Source organism: Oncorhynchus mykiss, chromosome 7 (genome assembly GCF_013265735.2).
Source record: "Oncorhynchus mykiss isolate Arlee chromosome 7, USDA_OmykA_1.1, whole genome shotgun sequence".
NCBI classification, from domain to species: Eukaryota; Metazoa; Chordata; class Actinopteri; order Salmoniformes; family Salmonidae; genus Oncorhynchus; species Oncorhynchus mykiss.
Window position 1 is genome coordinate 80,174,230 of NC_048571.1, and position 16,983 is coordinate 80,191,212.

Here is a 16,983-nt window from a genome sequence, read left to right on the forward strand (position 1 = left end):
TGCAACTCAATCATCAAGTTTGCTGACAACACAACAGTAGTAGGCCTGATTACCAACAATGACAAGACATTCTACAAGGAGGTGGTGAGGGCCCTGGCGGAGTGGTGCCAGGAAAATAACCTCTCACTCAATATCAACAAAACAAAGAAGCTGATCGTTGACATCAGAAAACAGCATAGGGAGCATGCCCCTATCCACATAGATGGGACCGCAGTGAAGCAGGTGGAAAGCTTCAAGTTCCTCAGCGTGCACATCACTGACGATCTGAAATGGTCCACCCACACAGACAGTGTGGTGAAGAACCTCAGGCTGAAGAAATTTGGCCTGGTACCTAAAACCCTCACAAAATTTTACAGATGCACAATTCAGAGCTTAATGTCTAGCTGTATCACCGCCTGGTATGGCAACTGCACCGTTCGCAACCGCAGGGTTCACAAGAGGGTGGTGCGGTCTGCCCAACGCATCATCGGGGGAATACTACCTGCCATCCAGGACACCTACAGCATCCGATGTCATAGGAAGGCCAGAAAGATCATCAAGGACAACAACCACCCAAGCCCACTGCCTCTTCACCCTGCTATCAACCAGAGTCAAGGTCAGTACAGGTACACCAAAGCTGGGGCCGAGACTGAAAAACAGCTTCTATCTCAAGGCCATCAGACTGTTACATAGCCATCACTTGGCAGCTTCCACTCGGTTACGTAACCCTGCACCTTAGAGGCTGCTGCCCCATATACATAGACTTGAAATCCCTGGCCATTTTAATAATGGAACACTAGTCACTTTAATAATGTTTACACATTTTTGCTTTAGTCATCTTATATGTATAGACCAGTGGTTCTTAACCTGGGTTCGATCGAACCCCAGGGGTTCGGTGAGTCAGTCTCAGGGGTTCGGCGGAGGTCAAGACACACATTCGATTAATATGATTCGTGATGACACGCTCCGCTTGGCCATCATTGGCTGCAGGTGATCATGCTACATCGCTTGGCCTATCTGTGCTGCAGGGAATTTGGTGCGCTCAGTAGTCGACTTGTGATTTCTTTCTTAATATTTTAATCCCTTCATACTTACTATGTCGAGCAAAAAAGTGAAAGTGGTCGGACGAATATGTACAATATGGATTTACATGTATAACCGAACGTGATGGGAGTCAGTGTCCTATCTGCATGATTTGCAATGCCAAGTTGAGCAATTCTAGTCTAGCAACGGCAAAACTAAGAGAACACTTCCTTAAGCTGCATGGAGATGGAAAATACAAGAACACAACGCTCGCTGAATTCAAGGTGAAGAGAGCCAGATTCGATGAAAAGGCTACTCTGCCTGTTCTCGGCTTTGTACCCATCAACAAACCGATCCTCACAGCATCGTACGAAGTTCCTTACCTGATCGCAAAGCAGGGCAAACCACACACCATTGGTGAAACACTCATAAAACCAGCTGCGTTGAAGATGGCGAATATCATGCTGGGAAAAGAGGCCGAAGTTAAGTTATCCCAAATTCCTCTTTCAAATGATACCATCAGCGACAGAATAGAGGACATGAGCAAAGACATCTTGGCTCAAGTAGTTGCAGATCTGATTTCAAGCCCGGCAAAATTCAGCCTTCAACTCGACGAGACCACAGACGTTTCCAATCTAAGCCAGCTTGCTGTATTCATGCGCTATGTGAAAGACGACGTGATAAAGGAATAATTTTTATTTTGTAAGCCTCTTACAACAACAACTAAGGCAGCCGATGTGAAGAAACTTGTGGATGACTTCTTCAAAGACAACAATCTTTCGTGGGATATGGTTTCTGCAGTTTGTTCAGACGGAGCTCCAGTCATGCTGGGAAGAAAGTCTGGTTTTGGTGAACTAGTGAAAACCGATGCACCACACATCATTGTTACACATTGTATTCTGCACAGGCATGCGTTGGCAACAAAAACCTTGCCTCCAAAACTGGCAGAAGTATTACAAATTGTAGTGGAATGCGTGAACTATGTGCGAACTAGTGCTCTGCGGCATCGCATCTTCAGTGAGCTGTGTAAAGAAATGGGCTCTGAATTTGAGGTACTTCTGTACCATTCTAACGTTAGGTGGTTATCCCGGGGACAGGTGCTGAATCGTGTTTTTGCCATGCGTGTGGAATTAGCCCTGTTTTTGCAAGAGCACCAACATTGTCATGCAGATTGCTTCAAAAATTCTGAGTTCATTCTCATTTTAGCGTACATGGCTGATATCTTCACAGCTCTCAATCATCTCAATCAAAAGATGCAGGGCGGTGGAGTCAACATCATCGAAGCGGAGGAAAACCTGAAGGCTTTTCAAAAAAAGCTACCGTTATGGAAACGACGAACAGAGAACAATAACTTCGCAAACTTTCCCCTGCTGGACGACTGTGTAAGTAAGATCGAAGATGTATCTGGAATCGGAGACATTTCTGGACCCGCTGAACTGAAGCAAGCAATTGCCACGCACTAGATGAGCTTGCAAATTCTCTTGACGGATACTTCACTACAAGAGAGTCATATCCAGCATGGGTGAGACAGCCGTTCACGTTTAGTGTTGAGACAACAGATGTCAATGATGAATACCTCAATGAAATCATTGAAATTCAGCAGAGCCAGGTTCAACAGCAACTCTTCAGAACAACAACGCTTTCAACGTTTTGGTGTCAACAAATGGTAACGTACCCTGTTATTGCTAAGAAAGCTCTGGAGATTTTCATACCGTTTGTTACAACATATCTTTGCGAGCAATCCTTTTCGAGGATGCTGGACATAAAAACGAAGAAAAGGAACAGACTTTGCTGCGAAAATGACATGAGAGTGGCACTTGCCAAGGTGAAGCCGCGCATTTCTGAACTGGTCTCTGAAAGGCAACAGCAGAAGTCACACTGATTTGCAGTAAATATTCATTATTATGTTTTTGTTTTGTGTGAAAATGATCATCTGTGTAAAAATGTTTTGATGATTTTGTTCTTTGAACACAGTGATGTTGATGCACGGTTCATTTTGTGCACCAGTCAAATATATACCTATGTTTTGAATTTGATTTTTTTTTCAATTAAGAAGGGTTCGGTGAATGCGCATATGAAACTGGTGGGGTTCAGTACCTCCAACAAGGTTAAGAACCACTGGGCTAGAATATGCATATAATTGACAGCTTATGATAGAAAACACTCTAAAGTTTCCAAAACTGTAAACATATTGTCTGTGAGTATAACAGAACTGATATTGCAGAGAAAAATCCAATCAGGAAGTGACTCTTATTTTGAAACCTTTGTCTTTCTATGCATCCCTATTGCCCATTGAAAGGGATATCAACCAGATTCCCTTTTCTATGTCTTCCCTAAGGTGTCTACAGCCTTTAGACGTAGTTTCACGCCTTTATGTTGAAAAATGAGTGTAAACGTCCACATTTCGTAAGTGGTCAGTTGTTGGCTCTCTGTGTGATTTTTTGCGCTAAACAGAGAGGTAGCTATTTTTCCTCCCAGTCCTAGTGAAAAGCAAACTGTCCCGGTTGATATATTATCAAATAGATATTTGAAAAACACCTTGAGGATTGATTATAAAAAACGTTTGCCATGTTTCTGTCGATATTATGGATATAATTTTGAATTTTTGTCTGCGTTGTTGTGACTGCTATTTCCTGTGGATTCCTAGGCATAACCCATCAAACTAACAGAGGTATTTGGATATAAAAAATATCTTTATGGAACAAAAGGAACATTTTCTGTCTAACTGGGAGTCTCGTGAGTGAAAACATCCAAAGCTCATCAAGGGTAAACGATTAATTTTGATTGCTTTTCTGATTTTCGTGACCAAGTTACCTGCCGCTAGGTGTACATAATGTTTTGTTAGTATATCGATAAACTTACACAAACGCTTGTATTGTTTTCGCTGTAAAGCATCATTTCAAAATCTGAGACGACAGGGTGATTAACAAAAGGCTAAGCTGTGTTTTGCTATATTTCACTTGTGATTTCATGAATATGAATATTTTCTAGTTAGATTATTTGACCGTTGCGCTATGCTATTTAGCGTAGTTGATGACAATTATCCCGGATCCGGGATGGGTGGTTTCAAGATTAATTAATGAGGGAAATAAGTATTTGACCCCCTCTCAATCAGAAAGATTTCTGGCCCCCAGGTGTCTTTTATACAGGTAACGAGCTGAGATTAGGAGCACACTCTTAAAGGGAGTGCTCCTAATCTCAGCTTGTTACCTGTATAAAAGACACCTGTCCACAGAAGCAATCAATCAATCAGATTCCAAACTCTCCACCATGGTCAAGACCAAAGAATTCTCAAAGGATGTCAGGGACAAGATTGTAGACCTACACAAGGCTGGAATGGGCTACAAGACCATCGCCAAGCAGCTTGGTGAGAAGGTGGCAACAGTTGGTGCGATTATTCGCAAATGGAAGAAACACAAAAGAACTGTCAATCTCCCTCGGCCTGGGGCTCCATGCAGGATCTCACCTCGTGGAGTTGCATCAATGATCATGAGAAGGGTGAGGAATCAGCCCAGAACTACACGGGAGGATCTTGTCAATGATCTCAAGGCAGCTGGGACCATAGTCACCAAGAAAACAATTGGTAAAACACTGCGCCGTGAAGGACTGAAACATTATGCTTTGGGGGGATTTCTGCTAAGGGGACAGGACAACTTCAACGCATCAAAGGGACGATGGACGGGAAAATGTACCTCCTTCCCTCAGCCAGGGCATTGAAAATGGGTTCGTGGATGGGTATTCCAGCATGACAATGACCCAAAACACACGGCCAAGGCAACAAAGGAGTAGCTCAAGAAGAAGCACATTAAGGTCCTGGAGTGGTCTAGCCAGTCTCCAGACCTTAATCCCATAGAAAATCTGTGGAGGGAGCTGAAGGTTTGAGCGGCAGCTCTACCCTTTAGCTCAGTTCGGATGTTGCCTGTAATCCATGGCTTCTGGTTGTGGTATGTATGTACAGTCACTGTGGGGTCATCGATGCACTTATTGATGAAGCCAGTGACTGATGTGGTGTACTCCTCAATGAATCCCAGAACATATTCCAGTCTGTGCTAGCAAAACAGTCCTGTAGCTTAGCATCTGCGTCCTCTGACCACTTTCTTATTGAGCGAGTCACTGGTACTTCCTGCTTTAGTTTTTGCTTGTAAGCCGGAATCAGGAGGATAGAATTATATTCAGATTTGCTAAATGGAGGGCGGGGGGAGCTTTGAACGCGTCTCTGTGTGTGGAGTAAAGGTGGTCTAGAGTTTCTTTCCTCTCGTTGCACATTAAACATACTGGTAGAAATGATGTAAAACAGATTTAAGCTTCCCTGCATTAAAGTCCCCGGCCACTAGGAGCGCCGCCTCTGGATGAACATTTTCCTGTTCGCTTACGGCCCTATACAGCTCGTTGAGTGTGGCCTTAGTGCCAGCATCGGTAAATAGACGGCTCCGAAAAATATAGATAAAAACTCTCTTGGTAAATAATGTGGTCTACAGCTTATCATGAGATACTCTACCTCAGATGAGCAAAACCTAGAGACTTCCGTAAAATTCGATTTTGTGAACCAGCTGTTATTGACGAATAGACACAGACCACCACCCCTTGTCTTACAGCTGTTCTATCTTGCTGATGGACCGAAAACCCAGCCAGATGTATATTTTCCATGTATTCGTTCAGTTACAACTCAGTGAAACATAAGATATTAGTTTTTAATGTTAATGTTGGTAGGATATCATTGATTCAATCTCATCCATTTTGATGTCCAAAGATTGCACGTTGCCTAATAGGACTGATGGTAGAGGTGGTTAACTCACTCGCCTACTAATTCTCAGGAGGCAGCCTGGCCTCCTCCCCCTTTTCTCAGTCTTTTCTTCACGCAAATGACGGGGATTTGGAGGTGAGTAATTGCTGTTCTGATGTCCAGAAATTATTTTCCGTCATAAGAGACAGTAGCAGCAACACTATGTACAAAATAAGTAAACAAATAAGTTAAACACAAAAAAAACGAACAAAATTGCACAGTTGGTGAGAAGCCTGTACAACGGCAGCCATCCCCTCCAGCACCATTCTTAACTCTGTGTATGACTGTATTGCTATTAGGTGATGATGGTTTTTAACCTTTATTTAACTAGGCAAGACAGTTAAGAACCAATTCTTATTTACAATGACGGCCTACCCCGGCCAAACCCCTAACCCGGACGACGCTGGGTCAATTGTGCGCCGCCCTATAGCCTGGAATCGAACCAGGGTCTGTAGTGACACCTCTTGCACTGAGATGCAGTGCCTTAGACCACTGAACCACTCGGAAGCCTACTTTTTTTTTTACTATGATCAATAATGACCTGAGACATAGAGAGTCTCTGTGTAGGACTGCTGTAGACTATTCTAGGTTCTTCTTTCATTCCACATCACCTTGAATACATCCCCAGTAGTTCCAGGGACGATGTCATTACAGCGAATAGTGGTGTCGTCGTAAACAGTGCATTCAGAAAGTATTCAGACCCCTTGACTTTTTACACGTTTTGTTACGTTACAGCCTTATTCTAAAATTGATTAAATACTTTTTTCCCTCATCAATCCACACACAGTACCCCATAACAACAAAGCAAAAACTGTATTTTTTACGTTTTTGCTTGCAATAAAAAATGGAAATATCACATTTACATCAGTATTCAGACCCTTTAGTCAGTACCTTGTTGAAGCACCTTTGGTAGCGATTACAGCCTCGAGTCTCCTTGGGTATGAAGCTACAAGGTTGGCACACCTGTATTTGGGGAGTTCCTCGCATTCTTCTCGTTAAAGGACCAGACCCTTTCCTCAGTACATTGTTGAAGCACCTTTGGCAGGAATTACAGCCTCGATTATCATTGGGTATCATGCTACAAGCTTGGCACACCTGTATTTGGGGAGTTTCTCCCATTCTTTTTGGTCAGAGAAGCATATCATTAAATAATTAGTCTAACTGGAAAACACCCTCAATAAAATGTTCACCATGACGGGCCTGTCACTGCTAGCCTATGTTTGAGATTCATAAGGTCCGTGATTCTAACTTCATTGAACCCAATAAAAATCTATGAATAAATATCTAATCATTTAATCAACAACATCTCCCCAGTTCTCATTAAAATATGTCAACAGTTAAACCAGCAAATGAGATCAAAGGTATATATTTTACCATTATCCAGGTAGCATACTCTCTGGAAGTCTGTGGGAATCCCAACCACTAATTCCATGGTGTTTTTTAGCTCACTGATTCTCATATTGTGGTGGCAGTCGGGCACAACGAACATCTCTGCCGTTTCACGCAACCTGGCACCAAGACTGAACTTGACTTTCTTCAACGGGTCACGGTAAACTGCACTTTTGGGTCTCGGTACCTGAAGTGAAATCCTCTTCTTTGAGGTGTTAAAATGACACTTACATTCAGTATAAAGACATTATTGCTTACAATGGCGAGTTTCACTATGGAGATTAAAAATGATTAGGCCTACTGTACATCCTACTGTACATCCTACTGTATAAATTATTGTTGAAAACAAGTTTAGGTTGGAACTGTTGCTGTTAAAATACAACTAACAATTGTTCTTCTTAACTGGAATAAACTGATTGAAGCAAGATGCTTTTTGAGGCAAACACAGTTCTGGGTTGCTCAGCGATAGCAGGACGAGGTTTCCTGCCTGACAGAGAAAGCAGGAGATGTTCTGATCCAGTTTGGCACCACATACCTCAACTCAGAAACAGACTCAATGCTGAGCATGACCTCAGGGTTGCACAGTCAAAAACTTATCCCAGAATAGACATGATTGTTGAAAACCTCTCATTAGGACTGTGTATTTTTTCTGGTCTACATCTGTTCAGAATAAAAATGACTTATTGTATTTTAACAGCAACAGTTCCAACCTAGACCTTTTTTTCACCTGTACTTTTTACAGTAAGATGTACAGAAGGCCTGATCATTTTTCATCTGTACTGTTACTTAGGGTTGCACTATCAAAACGCCTGTGTGTGTTCTGTTATACATCTGTGTGATGTGATCAATGAGTTTTATTGTATTTTAACAGCAACATTTCCAACCAGGACAGATATGTAAGAGAGTTTTTAATGTGGAAAAATAAACATGAATTGCTATTTATATGGGTATTTAATTTCATTGTTATTTGTTTTTGTCTGTATTGCATTTGTTTTAGGCATAAGGGAAATTAAATGTACTGATATTTACGTATCGCATGTTTTCATAAGCTTGGGTCCTAGGAAAACACAGAATTTCTCATTAGGATCCCAGGCTGAAAAAGTTCATGAATCCATGTCCTTTAATTAAATGCTGTTTAATTCCGTTATATCCTCCACCCACTATGTTTGAGTGTAAGGCTAAGGCCAGTACATATTTGTTGTTGTTGATACATTGTGCATTTCATTGAGATTTAATAAAATCACTTTATATAGCATGGTTTTTATTACTGTTGATAGTCAAATTGTTGAACAATAATCTGCAAAAAAGTCAAATGATTCAAGTGTGGGCAGCAGAAGTACACAGAAATCTCTTTCCTTCATAATGGACCACAATGGGAACAAGGCTTGACTTTGTCTATGTAATCCTCTGTAATTGTGGTACATGTATTGTTGACTGGTGTGGCTTCTTCATGCATTTTAAATTGTCAAATAAAATAAAATGCATAATTTGCTTAAATATCCTGATTAACTTATTGTTCTTTTAGAATTCAAGTCTGTCACTCAAAGAAAGATTTCCAAACAGGCTTATGCCACTGTTAGCATCTGGCTGTATGTCCCACTAAAATACAAAGCATCTGGCTGTATGTCCCACTAAAATACAAAGCATCTGGCTGTATTATGTCCCATTAAAATACAAAGCATCTGGCTGTATGTCCCACTAAAATACAAAGCATCTGGCTGTATGTCCCACTAAAATACAAAGCATCTGGCTGTATGTCCCACTAAAATACAAAGCATCTGGCTGTATGTCCCACTAAAATACAAAGCATCTGGCTGTATGTCCCATTAAAATACAAAGCATCTGGCTGTATGTCCCACTAAAATACAAAGCATCTGGCTGTATGTCCCACTAAAATACAAAGCATCTGGCTGTATGTCCCACTAAAATACAAAGCATCTGGCTGTATGTCCCATTAAAATACAAAGCATCTGGCTGTATGTCCCACTAAAATACAAAGCATCTGGCTGTATGTCCCACTAAAATACAAAGCATCTGGCTGTATTATGTCCCATTAAAATACAAAGCATCTGGCTGTATGTCCCACTAAAATACAAAGCATCTGGCTGTATTATGTCCCATTAAAATACAAAGCATCTGGCTGTATGTCCCACTAAAATACAAAGCATCTGGCTGTATTATGTCCCATTAAAATACAAAGCATCTGGCTGTATGTCCCATTAAAATACAAAGCATCTGGCTGTATGTCCCACTAAAATACAAAGCATCTGGCTGTATGTCCCACTAAAATACAAAGCATCTGGCTGTATGTCCCACTAAAATACAAAGCATCTGGCTGTATGTCCCACTAAAATACAAAGCATCTGGCTGTATGTCCCACTAAAATACAAAGCATCTGGCTGTATGTCCCACTAAAATACAAAGCATCTGGCTGTATGTCCCACTAAAATACAAAGCATCTGGCTGTATGTCCCACTAAAATACAAAGCATCTGGCTGTATGTCCCACTAAAATACAAAGCATCTGGCTGTATGTCCCACTAAAATACAAAGCATCTGGCTGTATATAGCACTAAAATACAAAGCATCTGGCTGTACGTCCCACTAAAATACAAAGCATCTGGCTGTATGTCCCACTAAAATACAAAATAAAAGGCCAAAATGAATCTGTAAATATACATACACTCATGAATCAAAATGTGTGTTTGGCATTAAAAAAAGTTTTCCTTTTTAGATGAAACTGTAATGAATATATTCATATGTCACCAAATAACTGATTAAAATACTGTTTTGCAATGAAGGTCGGCAGTAACTTCAACAGCACTATCTGGGGAAGCACCATGGTGTAGCCGGGTGACAGCTATCTTCAGTCCTCCTCTGGCCACATTGACTTCAATACAAAACCTTTTGAAGGCCCCACCCCTTTCCATAGACAAACATGGTAATTATGACCACTTCCGGAGGACGTCCTCCAACCAATCAAAACTTTTGCAGTATAAACTGACATGTTGTCCATCCAATCATAGAATTTTGGATCAGAGAATGAACCTAGTGAGTTGTTTTGGGATTGTGCCACAGAGCATTATGGGGGTTCTACTAAACAAAAAACCCAGTTCATTCTCTGGGATACACGGTGCAAATTAAAAAGCGAGGGTCGATCTCTTGCCTGCGATCAGTTTCCTGAAGAAGGATGAAAAGGTGAAGGCGTTCAATACCAACTGGAATCAAAAGTATAACGTTAGCTGCTAAACAAGAAGTCTTCCATCAACCCACCTTTATTGCTTTGCTGAGCCTTGGGCGAAGGAGGGGTACAGCGACCTGAAGAACATCGATCGTTCCGCAGGCAGCATATAAATGCCCACATCAGATTCAAGTTTTTGGGTAAAAACTGCATCGATCATGACGAAGGTCTGCATATTCAAACTGTGCGACACAACGAGAAAGTTAGAAGAAACAGGGATGTTCTCAAGCGGTTTATCAACACCACTGCGTTTTTTGGGGCCTGAAAGCTTTTAGAGGACACTACGAGAGGAACGTTCCGCCGACAAGGGAAACTACAATGAGCTTGCAGAGGTAATTGCACGTAACTTTACTTGCTGAACATATCTATTTTTCGACTATCTTTTCTGGGATGTCGAAATCAATTACGAATGATTTTATAGCTTCCATCGCATTATCCATTAAAAGTTAGAGTAAAAAGAGGTTGATGCGTGGCATTTTGTCCGTGTGCGCTCAAGTAGGCTTTCCACTTCCCTCAGGTATTTATTTAACAAAGATGAAAACGCATGCAAAAACTCATGATCTGACATTCTGTATGGGATGAAAACACGACAATTTTTTCAGTCTGATCAACTGTAGGTTACTAATAAGAGCAGATGTATACAGCCTATGTGCGCTGTCCATCTGGTCAGAGTAAACTAATTGGTAACATTATGCATTTATAGTCCATTTGTGTGTCAGGAGAAAATGTGAATGTGATCAAATGTGGTTTATATTCAAAATTGGGCTGGCTAGGCTGCCTATACGTTTTCAATCCAAAATTATTTACTGGAATTAATCAATCAACATAATAGTGATGACATACATGAGCTCATAAAAAAAAAAAAGGCCTAGAATTGCATAGAACTGCATGATTGCAACATGCATAAAGCAAGCTCAGCCCTGTGAGTTGTATCGTCTATCAGTTGTTGTCTCTGTGTCTGTCAAGAGGAAATCCCCTTCCTAATCTAGTCTAAATATTATTAATATGAACAAAGTATAAGGTTGGTGCTGTTTGACAGGGTTTTCAGCCCTCCAGGATGAAAGGCCAGGAGTTTTTTTTCTTCAGTTTTTTAAAACCATGTGACGGGATTAGGAAAAACTGGTCCAATCATCGACCATATAAAACCTTTTTACAACTGATTAATCACTGTCATAGGGTCCAGAGTTTTCCTGGTTAGGTTACCAGATATGGAAAAACTCCAGGTCCCAGGGGAGAAAACTCCCCCCCCCCACACACACAATCTGGGACCTATGGTGCCACCAGCCTGCTTGCAGTTGTCAGTTATCATCAGGTATGTGGATGATCAGGGTGTTGGTCAGGGCGTTATTCAGGAATGTTTATTGGGCGACTTTGATGTGTCAAGTGGGCAAGATGCCAACTCTGTGTTTAACTTCACGGAGAAACTTGTCCAAACATATGATGGCGCAGTTGTAATGGAACGTATCAGCTATTTGTATTTCCAGCTAAGTCCCCTCCTGTTCCCTGATTTAAGAGGTGATGACCACTCCACTACCATTGTCAACTACCTCCTGACAAGAACTGAAGCCACGTCTCATGTGCCCCGCTCATCCACTGGCACATTGAATTTTTCCCCTCCAAGCACTATGAGTACCCCTGTCAATTTTATCTCATTACTGTATGTAGAGTCCATCACAAACACAATCACAGTATTATACGTCAATGATTTTACTCCTTGCTTGGACTAACTCATTCTTAGCTCTTGTCTAACTGTGTTGTGTTATTGTTTTTTGTATTCCCAGACAAATCATGTCCTGCACTGAAGTCAAGCCTCTGAACACCTCAACTCATGCCTCATACCCTCATTCAATCACTGCTGTGATCCCTTCCAAACACTGTAAGTAGCCCTCTCATCCCAATCCCAATAATATTGCACTATAAAATGTCTTTATTAAATGTTTTAGATTAAAAATAATTACTATTTGATGATTTTTGAAACACACTTTGACATCTCTGTGCATTCAGCACCTATACCGTAGATGTCCCATCCTCCTAAATTGATCACGTCACCAGCCTCCACTGGTGTACCAGTAGAGGAAGGAGGAGAGAGCGAGGGAGAGGGCTGTGTACCGGTAGAGGAAGGAGGAGAAGAGCGAGGGAGAGGGCTGTGTACCAGTAGAGGGAGGAGAAGAAAGAGGGAGAGGGCTGTGTACTGGTAGAGGGAGGAGAAGAGAGAGGGAGAGGGCTGTGTACTGGTAGAGGGAGGAGAAGAGAGAGAGAGAGGGATGTGTACCAATAGAGGGAGGAGAAGAGAAAGGGAGAGGGCTGTGTACCAGTAGAGGAAGGAGGACAAGAGCGTCACCTTGAAGGAGAACAAAAGGGGACAATTACATTGAGACACGGCCAGAGTTTAAGTGAGAGGTGATGTGATGTCATTATTTCGCTGATGAGGGTGCAATGGCTGGCGTCCTGCCTACAACCATGATGCAACAGGAACTAATGGCTTTCTGTAGCCTGTTGTTCATCCAAGGCCTGCCATTGTACTGTCTGACAGTAGTAGCTGTTTTGGCATTGTACTGTCTGACAGTAGTAGCTGTTTTGGCATTGTACTGTGACAGTAGTAGCTGTTTTGGCATTGTACTGTCTGACAGTAGTAGCTGTTTTGGCATTGTACTGTGACAGTAGTAGCTGTTTTGGCATTGTACTGTGACAGTAGTAGCTGTTTTGGCATTGTACTGTCTGACAGTAGTAGCTGTTTTGGCATTGTACTGTCTGACAGTAGTAGCTGTTTTGGCATTGTACTGTGACAGTAGTAGCTGTTTTGGCATTGTACTGTGACAGTAGTAGCTGTTTTGGCATTGTACTGTCTGACAGTAGTAGCTGTTTTGGCATTGTACTGTCTGACAGTAGTAGCTGTTTTGGCATTGTACTGTGACAGTAGTAGCTGTTTTGGCATTGTACTGTCTGACAGTAGTAGCTGTTTTGGCATTGTACTGTGACAGTAGTAGCTGTTTTGGCATTGTACTGTCTGACAGTAGTAGCTGTTTTGGCATTGTACTGTCTGACAGTAGTAGCTGTTTTGGCATTGTACTGTCTGACAGTAGTAGCTGTTTTGGCATTGTACTGTCTGACAGTAGTAGCTGTTTTGGCATTGTACTGTGACAGTAGTAGCTGTTTTGGCATTGTACTGTCTGACAGTAGTAGCTGTTTTGGCATTGTACTGTCTGACAGTAGTAGCTGTTTTGGCATTGTACTGTCTGACAGTAGTAGCTGTTTTGGCATTGTACTGTCTGACAGTAGTAGCTGTTTTGGCATTGTACTGTCTGACAGTAGTAGCTGTTTTGGCATTGTACTGTCTGACAGTAGTAGCTGTTTTGGCATTGTACTGTCTGACAGTAGTAGCTGTTTTGGCATTGTACTGTCTGACAGTAGTAGCTGTTTTGGCATTGTACTGTCTGACAGTAGTAGCTGTTTTGGCATTGTACTGTCTGACAGTAGTAGCTGTTTTGGCATTGTACTGTCTGACAGTAGTAGCTGTTTTGGCATTGTAGTCTGACAGTAGTAGCTGTTTTGGCATTGTACTGTCTGACAGTAGTAGCTGTTTTGGCATTGTACTGTCTGACAGTAGTAGCTGTTTTGGCATTGTACTGTCTGACAGTAGTAGCTGTTTTGGCATTGTACTGTCTGACAGTAGTAGCTGTTTTGGCATTGTACTGTCTGACAGTAGTAGCTGTTTTGGCATTGTACTGTCTGACAGTAGTAGCTGTTTTGGCATTGTACTGTCTGACAGTAGTAGCTGTTTTGGCATTGTACTGTCTGACAGTAGTAGCTGTTTTGACATTGTACTGTCTGACAGTAGTAGCTGTTTTGGCATTGTACTGTCTGACAGTAGTAGCTGTTTTGGCATTGTACTGTCTGACAGTAGTAGCTGTTTTGGCATTGTACTGTCTGACAGTAGTAGCTGTTTTGGCATTGTACTGTCTGACAGTAGTAGCTGTTTTGGCATTGTACTGTCTGACAGTAGTAGCTGTTTTGGCATTGTACTGTCTGACAGTAGTAGCTGTTTTGGCATTGTACTGTCTGACAGTAGTAGCTGTTTTGGCATTGTACTGTCTGACAGTAGTAGCTGTTTTGGCATTGTACTGTCTGACAGTAGTAGCTGTTTTGGCATTGTACTGTCTGACAGTAGTAGCTGTTTTGGCATTGTACTGTCTGACAGTAGTAGCTGTTTTGGCATTGTACTGTCTGACAGTAGTAGCTGTTTTGGCATTGTACTGTCTGACAGTAGTAGCTGTTTTGGCATTGTACTGTCTGACAGTAGTAGCTGTTTTGGCATTGTACTGTCTGACAGTAGTAGCTGTTTTGGCATTGTACTGTCTGACAGTAGTAGCTGTTTTGGCATTGTACTGTCTGACAGTAGTAGCTGTTTTGGCATTGTACTGTCTGACAGTAGTAGCTGTTTTGCCATTGTACTGTCTGACAGTAGTAGCTGTTTTGGCATTGTACTGTCTGACAGTAGTAGCTGTTTTGCCATTGTACTGTCTGACAGTAGTAGCTGTTTTGGCATTGTACTGTGACAGTAGTAGCTGTTTTGGCATTGTACTGTCTGACAGTAGTAGCTGTTTTGCCATTGTACTGTCTGACAGTAGTAGCTGTTTTGGCATTGTACTGTCTGACAGTAGTAGCTGTTTTGCCATTGTACTGTCTGACAGTAGTAGCTGTTTTGGCATTGTACTGTGACAGTAGTAGCTGTTTTGGCATTGTACTGTCTGACAGTAGTAGCTGTTTTGGCATTGTACTGTCTGACAGTAGTAGCTGTTTTGGCATTGTACTGTCTGACAGTAGTAGCTGTTTTGGCATTGTACTGTCTGACAGTAGTAGCTGTTTTGGCATTGTACTGTCTGACAGTAGTAGCTGTTTTGGCATTGTACTGTCTGACAGTAGTAGCTGTTTTGGCATTGTACTGTCTGACAGTAGTAGCTGTTTTGGCATTGTACTGTCTGACAGTAGTAGCTGTTTTGGCATTGTACTGTCTGACAGTAGTAGCTGTTTTGGCATTGTACTGTCTGACAGTAGTAGCTGTTTTGCCATTGTACTGTCTGACAGTAGTAGCTGTTTTGGCATTGTACTGTCTGACAGTAGTAGCTGTTTTGCCATTGTACTGTCTGACAGTAGTAGCTGTTTTGGCATTGTACTGTGACAGTAGTAGCTGTTTTGGCATTGTACTGTCTGACAGTAGTAGCTGTTTTGCCATTGTACTGTCTGACAGTAGTAGCTGTTTTGGCATTGTACTGTCTGACAGTAGTAGCTGTTTTGCCATTGTACTGTCTGACAGTAGTAGCTGTTTTGGCATTGTACTGTGACAGTAGTAGCTGTTTTGGCATTGTACTGTCTGACAGTAGTAGCTGTTTTGGCATTGTACTGTCTGACAGTAGTAGCTGTTTTGGCATTGTACTGTCTGACAGTAGTAGCTGTTTTGGCATTGTACTGTCTGACAGTAGTAGCTGTTTTGGCATTGTACTGTCTGACAGTAGTAGCTGTTTTGGCATTGTACTGTCTGACAGTAGTAGCTGTTTTGGCATTGTACTGTCTGACAGTAGTAGCTGTTTTGGCATTGTACTGTCTGACAGTAGTAGCTGTTTTGGCATTGTACTGTCTGACAGTAGTAGCTGTTTTGGCATTGTACTGTCTGACAGTAGTAGCTGTTTTGGCATTGTACTGTCTGACAGTAGTAGCCAGCAGTGGTGGAAAAGTTCCCAATTGTCATACTTGAGTAAAAGTAAAGATACCTTAATAGAAAAGGATTGAAGTAAAAGCCACCCAGTAAAATACTACTTGAGTAAAAGTCTAAAAGTATTTGGTTTTAAATATACTTAAGTATCAAAAGTAAAATGTGAAATAATTTCAAACCAGACTGCATAATATTTATGATTAAAAAAAAAGGAAACTCATAGCCAGGGGGACACTCCAACACTCAGACACAATTTACAAATTAAGCATTTGTGTTTAGTGAGTCAACCAGATCAGATGCAGTATGGATGACCAGGGTTGTTCTCTTGATGTGCATGAATTGGACCATTTTACATTCAAAATGTAACGAGTACTTGGGTGTCATGGGAAAATGTATGGAGTAAAAAGTGCATTATTTTCTGTAGGAATGTAGTGAAGTAAAAGTTATCAAAAATATAAATTGTAAAGTATTTTTACTTAAGTACTTTACACCACTGGTAGCCAGTTCTGTCATCGTAGTCTCTGACACTACTAGCCAGTTCTGTCATCGTAGTCTCTGACACTACTAGCCAGTTCTGTCATCGTAGTCTCTGACACTACTAGCCAGTTCTGTCATCGTAGTCTCTGACACTACTAGCCAGTTCTGTCATCGTAGTCTCTGACACTACTAGCCAGTTCTGTCATCGTAGTCTCTGACACTACTAGCCAGTTCTGTCATCGTAGTCTCTGACACTACTAGCCAGTTCTGTCATCGTAGTCTCTGACACTACTAGCCAGTTCTGTCATCGTAGTCTCTGACACTACTAGCCAGTTCTGTCATGTCCTTCCTGAAGATGATTAATAGATACGCCCTACCAAGT